The sequence below is a fragment of the Hyperolius riggenbachi genome, chromosome 12 (genome assembly GCF_040937935.1).
Source record: "Hyperolius riggenbachi isolate aHypRig1 chromosome 12, aHypRig1.pri, whole genome shotgun sequence".
In the NCBI taxonomy this organism is placed as follows: Eukaryota; Metazoa; Chordata; class Amphibia; order Anura; family Hyperoliidae; genus Hyperolius; species Hyperolius riggenbachi.
Genome location: NC_090657.1, coordinates 161482696 through 161495529, shown reverse-complemented (window position 1 = coordinate 161495529; position 12834 = coordinate 161482696). Strand labels below are relative to the sequence as shown.

Here is a 12834-nt window from a genome sequence, read left to right as displayed (position 1 = left end):
TTGTGCATACATGAGAAATTGTGATTGCTTTATCCCGTATATTTGTTGGATTTTCCGAAAAGATAAAGCATGTTTATGTAAATTTAGCATGTTACTCATTTTTAAGATCCCCTTGGCTTCCCATTGTGCATATACTTTGTACATCATTCCAGGTAAAGTATTTTGATATTCTCCATGGGAGATTGAATCATTTTCTAAGTGATTTCCACATCACTATAGTGTCTCTATTTTCTTATCTTTTTGCATTGTCCTCAATGCAGAATCGAGCAGCGGAACGATCGGGCAGGAGATCGGACGTGTCGGAAATGATCTATCCAGCCATCTAAATGGCTCAGAATCGAGCCGCGTATTCCCAGCATAAGAGGACACCTGAAGTGAGAGGAATACGGATGGTGCCATTTTATTTCTTTTTAAACAATGCAGATTGCCTGGCTGTCTTGTTGAGCCTCTGCCTTTTATATTTTTACCCACAGCCCTTGAAAAAGCATGCAGATCAGGTGTTTCTGACTGCATTTGCCGCACGCTTGTTTCAAGTGTGTGATTCAGACACTGCTGAAGCCAGAAGGATCAGCAGGACTGCCAGGCAGCTAACATTGTCTTGAAATATAGCAGCTTCTATATGCCTCTCACTCCGGGTGTCCTTTATACATGGGCAGTGGATCCAGGACCCCATATTTCATTCTGCTGAATCGACTGCAGGGGCTTTAGTGACTTACTTGCAGTTAATCATAAGTCTGAACTCAGCCCCTTGTAGCGGTTATTTGTGACATGTGTGTGTTATAAATGTGCAGTTTAACTGCTAAAAAAGGTTCTGAATACATTAAGTAGCCGTATGGCCTGAATTACTGAGCTGATCTTTATTTTTACAGAAGCGAAATACATTTTGTGCTTGAAGGTGTCCCTCTTTTCCATCCCCAAATGTAGGCTATCTGATCCGCGGGGCAGAGCAGATCAGGTAGCTGCAAAAACCGCCACTCCCGTGGTCCGCAATTGCCCACTTTCGTGACCTATTAGAACACGATGCTGCGCTGAGAACCTGTGTGTCTCTCATAGCGTGCAGGGAGGCGGGGGAGCACAGGAGGTGCAGCCAGGGGAGAACCCTGTAGGAACTCCCCTGGTGGGCATTTTGAACAGAGAATTCCTCTCCCCTATGTTTACCTCCAAGTTAGCGACAAATCTTGTTGCTAAACTTGGGGGGCTATAGCGTGCCGGTGGGGGGGCAGAGAGCGGCGGTTGGGGCAAACAGAGCCATGTCATTAGGCAGAGAAGATGGCTCTGTGTCCCATCTTGCCCCCTGAAGACCCACCTCCGGTTCTCTTTAAGCAGGGGACGGACAATATGTGGTGCACATGTTGAAGTGGGTAGGCCACAATTAAAGGATACCAGAATCAAACAGTTCTGGTAAAAATGATAGCTGCACTGTGTAGGGTGTAAACAGCACATACCAGCCGCTCCTCCTGCCACCCTCCATCTGCCGCCGTTCTTAGTGTATCCATCCCGGTTGGGTGGCGACTTTGTTGAACTTTGACCTGGACATTCTGCGCCCTGTGCACGCAGTATGTCCTTCCCTCTTCACTTCTGAATAGTGCGAGGCTCAGAAGCACGCTGACCCCTCCGTGCTGCGTGTGCGCTCCACTAAACCAAGCGTTACATGATTAGAATGTGATGCTTGGTTTAGTGGAGCGCACACGCAGCACAGAGGGGTCAGCGTGCTTCTGAGCCTCGCACTATGCGCCGGCCAGAAGTGAAGAGGGAAGGACATACTGCGCACACAGGGCGCAGTATGTCCAGGTCAAAGTTCAACAAAGTCGCCACACACCGGCATGTATACACTAAGAACGGCGGCAGATAGAGGGTGGCAGGAGGAGCAGCTGGTATGTGCTGTTTACACCCTACACAGTGCAGCTATCATTTTTACCAGAACTATTCAGTTCTGGTATCCTTTAAATACAGTACCTTAAAGGAAGGAAAACACAGTGAGATGGTGTCAATTGAAATAGGTCAATCAAGTTCTGTTGGCAGGTAGGAACATTTTTTAGGTACATGAAATTTGGAAATCTTACATAAAGCAGCATATGAAATGGGCGGCACAGGGATAAATAGGAAATACATGAAATTGGTACTAAGTGTAATTACTCACAGGTAAGAAGGTGCTGTGCAGAGGGGTAACCTCACTGCACCTCTGTTAGCTGATGTCCCTGTCATCCTCATTGTGCCTCTCATCATCACAATATCCACAAGTGTAAGCAAGGAGCAGACTGTGTGCTGGCCCAGCATGTGCACAACCTGGAGATGTGAACAGGAAAAAGCAAGGTTAAAGAGGAACTGCAGTAAAAATGACATAATGAATAAAACTGCTTATTGTTTACAATATTCATGTATAGATTATTTAGTCAGTGTTTGCTCATTGTAAAATCACCCCTCTCACTGATTTACATTCTGGCATTTATCACTGGTGATGACATCTTTAGTTCTGTCAGGTGATCTGTACGGAATGTTCATTACTGAGAGTTCTATGCACTGAGGGAGATACTGCTTACTTGGCAGTTGGAAAAAGGCATTATTTCCCTCAATGCAAGAGGTTCACAGATGACAAACTGTGAGGACCACGGTCATGACATCACACTGTGGAAGGGGTTTCACTACAATATCAGCCATACAGACCCTCCCCCGATGATATATTGGAGAAAGGAAAATATTTCTCATGGGAAAGGGGCTATCAGCTACTGATTGGAATGAAGTTAAATCCTTGGTTAAAACTCCTCTTTAAAGGGGAACTGAAGTAAGAGGTGCCATATTTATTTCCTTTTAATCAATACCAGTTGCCTGGCAGCCCTGCTGGTCTATTACTCTGCAATAGTATCTGAATAGCACCAGAAACAAGCATGCAGCTAGTCTTGTCAGATCTGACTTTAAAGTCTGAAACACCTGGTCTGCTGCATGCTTGTTCAGGGGCTATGGCTAATAGGATTAGAGGCAGAGGATCAGCAGGGCTGCCAGGCAGCTGGTATTGCTTAAAAGGAAATAAACATGGCAGCCTCCATATACCTCTCTCTTCAGTTCCCCTTTAATGCTCAACGTATACCAGCTCTAGTGACAATAAACATGATTTATCTACTTCTTTCTTTGTACAATTCTTTCCAAAATGGTAATGAGCTCCCCAACGACTTCCGTAACAGCAAGCAGGCCTCTATAGTTAGGGATGGTTTGAGGTAAAATAGGGCCCAGGGCAAACATGGACATGGGGCTCCATATTCTCATGCAGTGCTCACAGTAAAGTGCTACTTCATGCGTAAATGCAAGCTGATTAATACGCTTTTATAGTGATAAACTAAAGAGAAAAGCTTATGCTGGAAATAGATAGACTTTCAAAGCCATTAAAAGTTATTGGGCTTAATTCACAAAGCGGTGCTAACAGTTAGCACGCTGGTGAAAAGCCCTTTAACACGTCTGTTTAGGCGTGATAAGTTTAGGTGTGATAAGTTTCGGCGTGTTAACTATAGCACCAACTGGGTTAGCACCGCAGTGCACAGCTGATCAAAAGTTTTGCACTAGCAAAGTCTGGTGCACTTCGCATAGAGTTTAATGGCGCTGCTTTGCGTGCGGGACTTTGCGCGCGATCTAAACTTATCTAAACTTATCACGCCTAAACTTATCACGCCTAAACTGGCTTTTCACCAGCGTGGTGAAATGGTTATCACGCCTAAAGTCTCTAACTGGGTTAGCACCGCTTTGTGAATCAAGCCCATTGTGTGTACATCCTGCCTTTCATATTACAAATGTAGCCATTGTGTCCTCATACAACAAGGGCAGCTGTGGCTGTCCTACTATACCAAGTGCAGCCATAATACCCCTGCCCAGGAGTGTAACAATAACCCCCCAACCACAGGAGGATGTGGAGGCCTGCATCTCCCTCACCGGCATGCAGAGTGGCATAGGGGGCGGTGAGATATTTACTAGTGGTGACCAAACAGTACGCCTGTGTAATAACTCATTGTAATTCGCATTACGCATCGTAATCTTAACCCATTCAGGTTCCGTCGTTTTCACGTGAGAAATGTTCACCTCCCATTCATTAGCCTATAACTTTATCACTACTTATCACAATGCACTGATCTATATCTTGTTTTTTCCGCCACCAATTAGGCTTTCTTTGGGGGGTACATTTTGCTAAGAGTCACTTTACTGTAAATGCATTTTAACAGGAAGAATAAGAAAAAAATGGAAAAATTCATTATTTCTCAGTTTTTAGCCATTATAGTTTTAAAATAATACATGCCTCCATAATTAAAACTCACGTATTGTATTTGCCCATATGTCCCGGTTATTACACCGTTAAAATTATGTCCCTATCACAATGTATAGCGACAATATTTTATTTGGAAATAAAGGTGCATTTTTTCCATTTTGCATCTATCACTATTTACAAGTTTAAAATAAAAAAAAATATAGAAATATTTCATCTTTACATTGATATTTAAAAAGTTTAGACCCTTAGGTAAATATTTACATGGTTTTTTTTTTATTGTAATGTTTTTTTGTTTTTTTTTATAGTAAACATTTTATTTGGGTAGTTTTGGAAGGGTGGGAGGTAAACAATAGATTTATAATGTAAATGTGTGTTAATTTTTATTTTTTTTTTCTTACAGGTGTAGTATTACTTTTTGGCCACAAGATGGCGGCCATGAGTTTGTTTACATGTCGTCACTCTAAGCGTAACACGCGCTTAGAGTGACTCATCGGAGAGGGAATGGCCAGAAAAGGCGCAGCTTCTGAGAGAAGCTGTCGCTTTTTCAGCGGGGGAGAGGAATCAATGATCGGGCACCATAGCCCGATACATTGATTCCGTGGCTACCGAATCCGTGGCCGGGAGTGCACGTGCACGCGCGCGATCGGCCGCGGGAGCGCGCATGGTTCCTGGACGTAGAAACTACGTCCAGGAACCAAAATAGGTTAATGTGAAATTTCAGGGAAAACCGTAATTAACTTCATATGTAATTGTAAGCATTTGTAATTACGCAAAATCAATTTTAGAAATACAAAGAAATGGTTTTTAAAATGTCATTTTTCAGAGTTCAAAAAACATTTTTCTTTGCATTTTTTAAAATCGATTTTCTCAAAAACTACAAGGAAGAAGCCACTACCTTGGGGAGTTGTACTCGGCCCCTGGGCTTCTGGACTTCATACCGGCTGCATGTTCTGCCATGTTTGCCATTATGCCCTTGCCTAATAGATAACTGAATGACCTTCAGCAACCCCTAGCTATGGAACACAATGGTACTATGTGCCACTGTTATTGTAGTATGCGGCTGTGTGCTGTCTTACTGTCTCCGGCTATGCTGGCACTATGATGTATTATCTCTGCTGTGTCACTGGGAGAAGCCCCAGCAATCTGCCATGGCTAAGAAGCTGTCTGTAAGCCTGTGTGTTGGAATGAAGACCATCTCTGAAGTGCCACAAGATTCTTTACAGCATGGTAGGACAGCCAAGTCATGCACCACCATCCAAGAACAACAGAAAATCCTTATCAATCGCTAATGTGCTGGCCGGTACACAGAGCAAGTGGCGTGCAGCTTTATATCCTCTATTGTTGCCTGCATGTCCACCCCCCTATGCAGAGATGACTCATGTACTACAAACTCCAGGAAAACACACACATGCCAGAAAGTGCAGAAAGTGTACTTATTTCTCCTGCAGGGCAAAAAAATACACATGATTTTCAAAAACATAAAAATATTTATGTAACACCAATAAATTGTAAAGCAAAGTCCCCGTTATCCGGCACTCAGGTTTGTCCGCCATAAAATACTTACCAAGCCTCCAGTGACGTGTTCTAGCCTTCCTGTAGCTCATAGCGGCTTTCCGAGTCAGGTGACACACCAGGAGCCGTACACAGAGGACGCCAGAAAGCCAACAGGAGCCTGCTAGGAGCTACAGGACATTGCTGGAGGCTCGGTGAGCATTTTATGCTGCCAGGGTGGGTGGACATGGGGGGGCTGTAGGTTTGTGCTTTTTTGACCAGTTGCTTAAAGGGAAGGTTCAGGGACTGTTGAAAAAAAATAAAAATACGCATCCACTTACCTGGGGCTTCCTCCAGCCCGTGGCAGGCAGGAGGTGCCCTCGGCGCTGCTCCGCAGGCTCCCGGTGGCCGACCCGACCTGGCCAGGCCGGCGGCCAGGTCGGGCTTCTTCTGCGTTCCAAAATGCGCCTCACGGCGGCGCGCTGACGTCATCGGACGTCCTCCGGGCTTTACTGCGCAGGCTCAGAACTACTGAGCCTGCGCAATACAGCCCGGAGGACGTCCGATGACGTCAGCGCGCCGCCGTGAGGCGCATTTTGGAACGCAGAAGAAGCCCGACCTGGCCGCCGGCCTGGCCAGGTCGGGTCGGCCACCGGAGACCACCGGGAGCCTGCGGAGCGGTGCCGAGGGCACCTCCTGCCTGCCACGGGCTGGAGGAAGCCCCAGGTAAGTGGATGCAGATTTTAATTTTTTTTCAACAGTCCCTGAACCTTCCCTTTACGCTGGTGCCGGAAATTGGGGACTCTGCTGTATATGTGTATGCAAAAGTCAGCAGATAAAGTTTCCAGCTAAAACTTTGTGCAGAGTATCTAATATTCACTTCAGTGCATATTTTTCTATCACCACATCAAAATAAGCGAATACGCTAATCCTAAGATCATAACAAAAAGGCGTGATTTATGAGACATCCTCATTGGCCGAACATACCGTAGTGCAGACTGCGACACTGACCACTCTAGTTCTGGCTAAGAGCTGCCTTGTACCAAAAAAGATCTACTCGGCAAAAAAAGCTTGTCACAAACTTTACACCTTTACATTAAACACCTTACCTATGGTAGACGACAACCTCTACACACAATTTGCGACAGATCTAGAACATAAACTACCTCCTGAAATGCTGGAGGAGGAAATGCGTGTCGGGGAAATGTGGTCCCAAATAAAGGGAGTGATTTATCAGGAGGCCACTCAAACATATGGAAAAGCACGAACAGTTGACAGATTGGTTTACTGAATATGTACGAGTTGCATCCGTCAATCAAGCACAAAATAACTGTCCCTACAAATATTCTGAATAACTCTGCAGATAAGGCTAAACAATCTGCCTATAAGACTGCAAAAGCAAATCTTCAATGCATCTCTCGCCATTTCGCCAACAAATTTTGGGTAAACCTCTGTACGTCCATTCAGCACTGTCAAAATGTCGGCGACGTTCGGGGGGATGTACCAGGGTATCAAATGTGGAACTGGATCGTCTATTAGTAAACGGGTAGCCATCAAAGATGTAAATGGGGATTCCATCACGGACAAAGGCAAACAGCTGGAAAGATGGGCACAGCATTATACTACTCACCTATACTCTGAAGAAGTAAGCATAATGCCCGAAGCGCTGATAAATTTACCAAGTTTTCCAATTGCATCTGATCTTGATGATTTGCCTTCATATGAAGAATTCTGTTCTGTGCTTAAAGGGCTGAAACTGGGTAAAAGCACTGGTCGTGATAACTTGCCTGCTGAGCTTTTACGTCTTGGATGTATCTCACGTCCCCTGTATGCCCTTGTCCAGCGTTGTTGGGCTGAAGGCACAATACCACAAGATATGAGAGATGCAGATATAGTCACATTATATAAGGACAAGGGTGACAGATGAGACTGCAACAGCTATAGAGGAATATCTTTATTGAGCATTGCTGGCAACACTTTTGGAAAGGTAGTCTTAAAAAGGCTAGAAACCCTAGCAATGCGTGTCTACCCTGAAAGCCAATGTGGGTTCCGTCCCGGACGATCTACAGATGATATGACATTTATGCTCCATCAACTCCAAGAAAAGTGCAGAGAACACCAAGTACCACTCTACATGACCTTTGAAGAACTTAACAAAGCCTTCGAAACAGTTAGGCCCCGTTCACACTTGCGGTTCGAGTCCGCAAGTGTCCGGGGGCCGCAAAGAGACCGTACGGGTCTCTGCGGTGGCCCCCGAAAACCACAAGTTGCGGATCCGGAATTTATCAGTTCCAGCTACAATAAAGTAGCCGGAACTAGATACACTGCAGTGCCGGAAAGGCAATGCAAGCATGGGGGATACCGGCGTGTAGTCCGGGCCCCCCAAGTGGCATAGGACCGGTGCTGGAAGCATCCGGTCCCATTGCCAGTGTGATGATCTTGTGTTAGTGGGTGGTGGAGCACTCCTCTAAGAGATCAGGCTTGATGTGCCACGGCGTTTCTGGCAACACTCCAGAATCTGAGCAGTAGATAGAAGGATGAAGCCGGCACCATCGGTAGTATTAATGCTCTTTTAATAAATAAAAAACATGCTAACAGCCAAAATGCGACGTTTCAAGGCACGTAGCCTCTTTCTCAAGCTAGACTGTGCATGACAAAATAAACAGTGTATCATCAGCTTTATATATTCACAACATGTGTTCAAGGCAGCCAATCTGGTTTGCACATACAAACAACAACCAATAGGAACAGGTCCTACCTAGTGGACCTGATAGGGAACTATGTTGCTGCCTACCTGATAGGGACGTTTGAAATGGTATCCCTCCTCTCCAGCATAACGCCTATCTCTGTAGGAGCAGAACTGCTTCACGTTGCCGGGCTGCTGCGCGGAAGTCCGTGCCCATAGGCCACGCCCCCGGCGGACCACATGGGGAACCTGCCGCACCACGTAGAGGAGGAGGCGGCGTCATGCCGCCCACTCCCCTTCTGCCCGGCAACTTGTGACGCGAGCGGGAACAACCCGCTCATTCGTCACATAGATGTAAATAAGGAAGCGCGCTGTCCGCTCCTATCAGAGAACAGAGCGTGGGTCCGTAACCTAGTAACGGATCTCTTGCGTACTATAGCATGTACTGCAATATATGTACATAATGTTGCCTCATGTTAAAGCGGAAGAAAAACGATTAGTATATATCGTAGCCCACATTTAGACCAACTGCCTATTTATAGATGGTGCTATCAGTAGTTAAATGCCAGGACTAACAGAAAAGAGGACGGGAAACGCAGAAGGACAGGAGGGAAGAGGAAAGTGGCCACAAAGGGTCATCATGAGGAAGGAAAGGGGCGAGTCAACAGGAGGAAAATGGGGAGAGGGAGGGGAAGGGAGGACACACGCCGGACAGACGCCCATCACATCAGTATAACAAAATAGATAAAATAATATAATAATAATAACAATAATAACAGCCTCCTTATAACAATAAAGATAACAATAAAGAGGCTGAACATCATGGAACAGGGGAACCATCAGATAGAGGGTATGAGATCTAATTCTCTATTTAGACCCCTAGGTTCCATGGTGTCCAGCCTCCTGATCCAATGGGCCTCCCTCCATAGTAGCCTCCTCTCCCTATCTTCCCCCCTCCTCAATGGTTGGACCTGCTCTATAATTTGGAATTTAAGTTGGCTGACGTGGTGGTTTGCTGTCACAAAATGATAGGGGACAGCCTGATCTACCAATTTTTCTCTTATGGCATGCTTGTGTGAGGATAACCTTTTCTTCAACTTTTGTGTGGTCTGGCCCACATATAGTAGTCCACAAGGACACTTCAGAGCATAGACCACATATGCGGTATCGCAGGTAAAATAACCATTGATCCTGAATTGTCTTCCTGTATGTGGGTGGCTAACAAATTCTCCCCTAGTCACTGAGCCACAGTGCACACAGTTGAGGCATGGGAAACCCCCCTAAGCGTGTCCCATGTCTGCATGGACCAAACGGTCTCTCAGGTTCGGTGCTCTCTTGTAGGACACCAATGGAGGACGCTGAAAAAAGGGGATTTCTGGAAAACTATCTTTCAAAAGGTAAGGAGACATTGGTACCTTTTGAAAGATAGTTTTCCAGAAATCCCCTTTTTTCAGCGTCCTCCATTGGTGTCCTACAAGAGAGCACCGAACCTGAGAGACAGTTTGGTCCATGCAGACATGGGACACGCTGAGGGGGGTAGGTCCGGTTCAAGTAGAAGGGGAACTTTCCCATGCCTCAACTGTGTGCACTGTGGCTCAGTGACTAGGGGAGAATTTGTTAGCCACCCACATACAGGAAGACAATTCAGGATCAATGGTTATTTTACCTGCGATACCGCATATGTGGTCTATGCTCTGAAGTGTCCTTGTGGACTACTATATGTGGGCCAGACCACACAAAAGTTGAAGAAAAGGTTATCCTCACACAAGCATGCCATAAGAGAAAAATTGGTAGATCAGGCTGTCCCCTATCATTTTGTGACAGCAAACCACCACGTCAGCCAACTTAAATTCCAAATTATAGAGCAGGTCCAACCATTGAGGAGGGGGGGAGATAGGGAGAGGAGGCTACTATGGAGGGAGGCCCATTGGATCAGGAGGCTGGACACCATGGAACCTAGGGGTCTAAATAGAGAATTAGATCTCATACCCTCTATCTGATGGTTCCCCTGTTCCATGATGTTCAGCCTCTTTATTGTTATCTTTATTGTTATAAGGAGGCTGTTATTATTGTTATTATTATTATATTATTTTATCTATTTTGTTATACTGATGTGATGGGCGTCTGTCCGGCGTGTGTCCTCCCTTCCCCTCCCTCTCCCCATTTTCCTCCTGTTGACTCGCCCCTTTCCTTCCTCATGATGACCCTTTGTGGCCACTTTCCTCTTCCCTCCTGTCCTTCTGCGTTTCCCGTCCTCTTTTCTGTTAGTCCTGGCATTTAACTACTGATAGCACCATCTATAAATAGGCAGTTGGTCTAAATGTGGGCTACGATATATACTAATCGTTTTTCTTCCGCTTTGACATGAGGCAACATTATGTACATATATTGCAGTACATGCTATAGTACGCAAGAGATCCGTTACTAGGTTACGGACCCACGCTCTGTTCTCTGATAGGAGCGGACAGCGCGCTTCCTTATTTACATCTATGTGACGAATGAGCGGGTTGTTCCCGCTCGCGTCACAAGTTGCCGGGCAGAAGGGGAGTGGGCGGCATGACGCCGCCTCCTCCTCTACGTGGTGCGGCAGGTTCCCCATGTGGTCCGCCGGGGGCGTGGCCTATGGGCACGGAATTCCGCGCAGCAGCCCGGCAACGTGAAGCAGTTCTGCTCCTACAGAGATAGGCGTTATGCTGGAGGGGAGGGATACCATTTCAAACGTCCCTATCAGGTAGGCAGCAACATAGTTCCCTATCAGGTCCACCAGGTAGGACCTGTTCCTATTGGTTGTTGTTTGTATGTGCAAACCAGATTGGCTGCCTTGAACACATGTTGTGAATATATAAAGCTGATGATACACTGTTTATTTTGTCATGCACAGTCTAGCTTGAGAAAGAGGCTACGTGCCTTGAAACGTCGCATTTTGGCTGTTAGCATGTTTTTTATTTATTAAAAGAGCATTAATACTACCGATGGTGCCGGCTTCATCCTTCTATCTATTGCCAGTGTGATGAGAAACATCCGTTTCTCATTGCACAGCATGGCCGCATGTTCGGGTCAGGATCCGGCCCGGGTCCGCAGCCGCACGGGGACCAGGGGCGTAGCAATAGGGGTTGCAGAGGTAGCGACTGCATCGGGGCCCTTGGGCCAGAGGGGCCCCGAAGGACCCTGCCTCAACTACAGAATTAGCTCTCTATTGATCCTGTGCTCATAATTATTACTTCTATAGATACTTTGAATAATGGTAATCATTAACAGCCTGTCCCCCATCCCCTTCTTGCACCTCTGACACTGTAGTTGCCTTTGGCAGGTTTTGGTGCGTCGTCTCAATTGTTATGTATAGAGTGCTTGGGGGGGCCCCATTGTAAAACGTGCATCAGGGCCCACAGCTCCTTAGCTACGCCACTGACGGGGACATACGGCAAAAATGCAGCAAGTTGGAAAAAAGCCGGATCGTCCCCGGGGCTGCGTTCCGGATCAGATCCGGACGGTCGCACGAGTGTGAATGGATACATTGATTAACAATGTAACCATTTACCAGCTGCTGTGTACGGAGCGTTCCGGGTCCGGGGAAGCCGGACCTGGAACGCTAATGTGAACCGGGCCTAAGTTGCAAAGGGCTTTATGATGTGCTGGATAGAATTGGGTGCCCACAGATTCTGCTGTCTTCTACAAAAGCTTTCCACAATAACGTGAGGTTCTGTAATATTTGATGGCGAAACATCCAAACCCTTCGATGTAAATCATGGTGTTAGGCAAGGTTGCATGCTAGCGCCCACGCTCTTTGGAATATTTTTCACAGCACTGCTTCCTAAATTGCGATGTTGGAGTCTATCTGCACTCCAGAAAAGACAGAAAGCTCTTCAACATTAGTCTCTTAAAGTCAACGGCCAAACGTCAGGATATAATCGCCAGAGAACTCTGTGTATGCAGATGATGCTGCACTTGTCACAAATTTAGAAGAGGAGCCACAGGAACTTATTACAAGATTTGGTCGTGCCTGTCAAGTATTTTCTATGAGTGTCAACACCAGAAAGACCGTTGTTATGGTTCAATGAACAGACCAGCAGCCCAACATCACCATGGAGGGTGCTACTCTTGAAGTTGATCATGTTTGTTATCTTGGCTCCACAACAACACCTGCATTATACAATAGCAAAGAAATAGACTCTCGCATTGGTAAAGCATCAACAACTTTTGGGAAGCTTTATGCTCGCGTTTGGAGAAACGAAAAACGTACCATTGCCACCAAAGTCCTTGTGTACCAGACTTGCGTCCTGAGCATGCATCGGAGACATGAACAACACCAACTAAATGCTTTCCACATGCGCTGTCTAAAATCTATTTTGGGAATCACGTGGAAGGACAAAATGAGCAATGAGGATGTTCTCTTCAAGACACACTATGC

The 12834-nt window shown here is 46.1% G+C and overlaps 1 protein-coding gene across 39 annotated transcripts in view; it reads right to left on the bottom strand.

Moving 5' to 3' along the window:
• The window catches only part of GATA5 (GATA binding protein 5), a 2064317-nt gene that overhangs the window by 269228 nt on the left and 1782255 nt on the right, over positions 1-12834 (bottom strand). For all 39 annotated transcript variants that reach the window (XR_011025213.1, XR_011025214.1, XR_011025210.1 and 36 more), the window contains one exon: positions 2141-2286. The gene's annotated coding sequence lies outside the window, so the exon portion shown is untranslated. The remainder of the gene's footprint in view (positions 1-2140; positions 2287-12834) is intronic.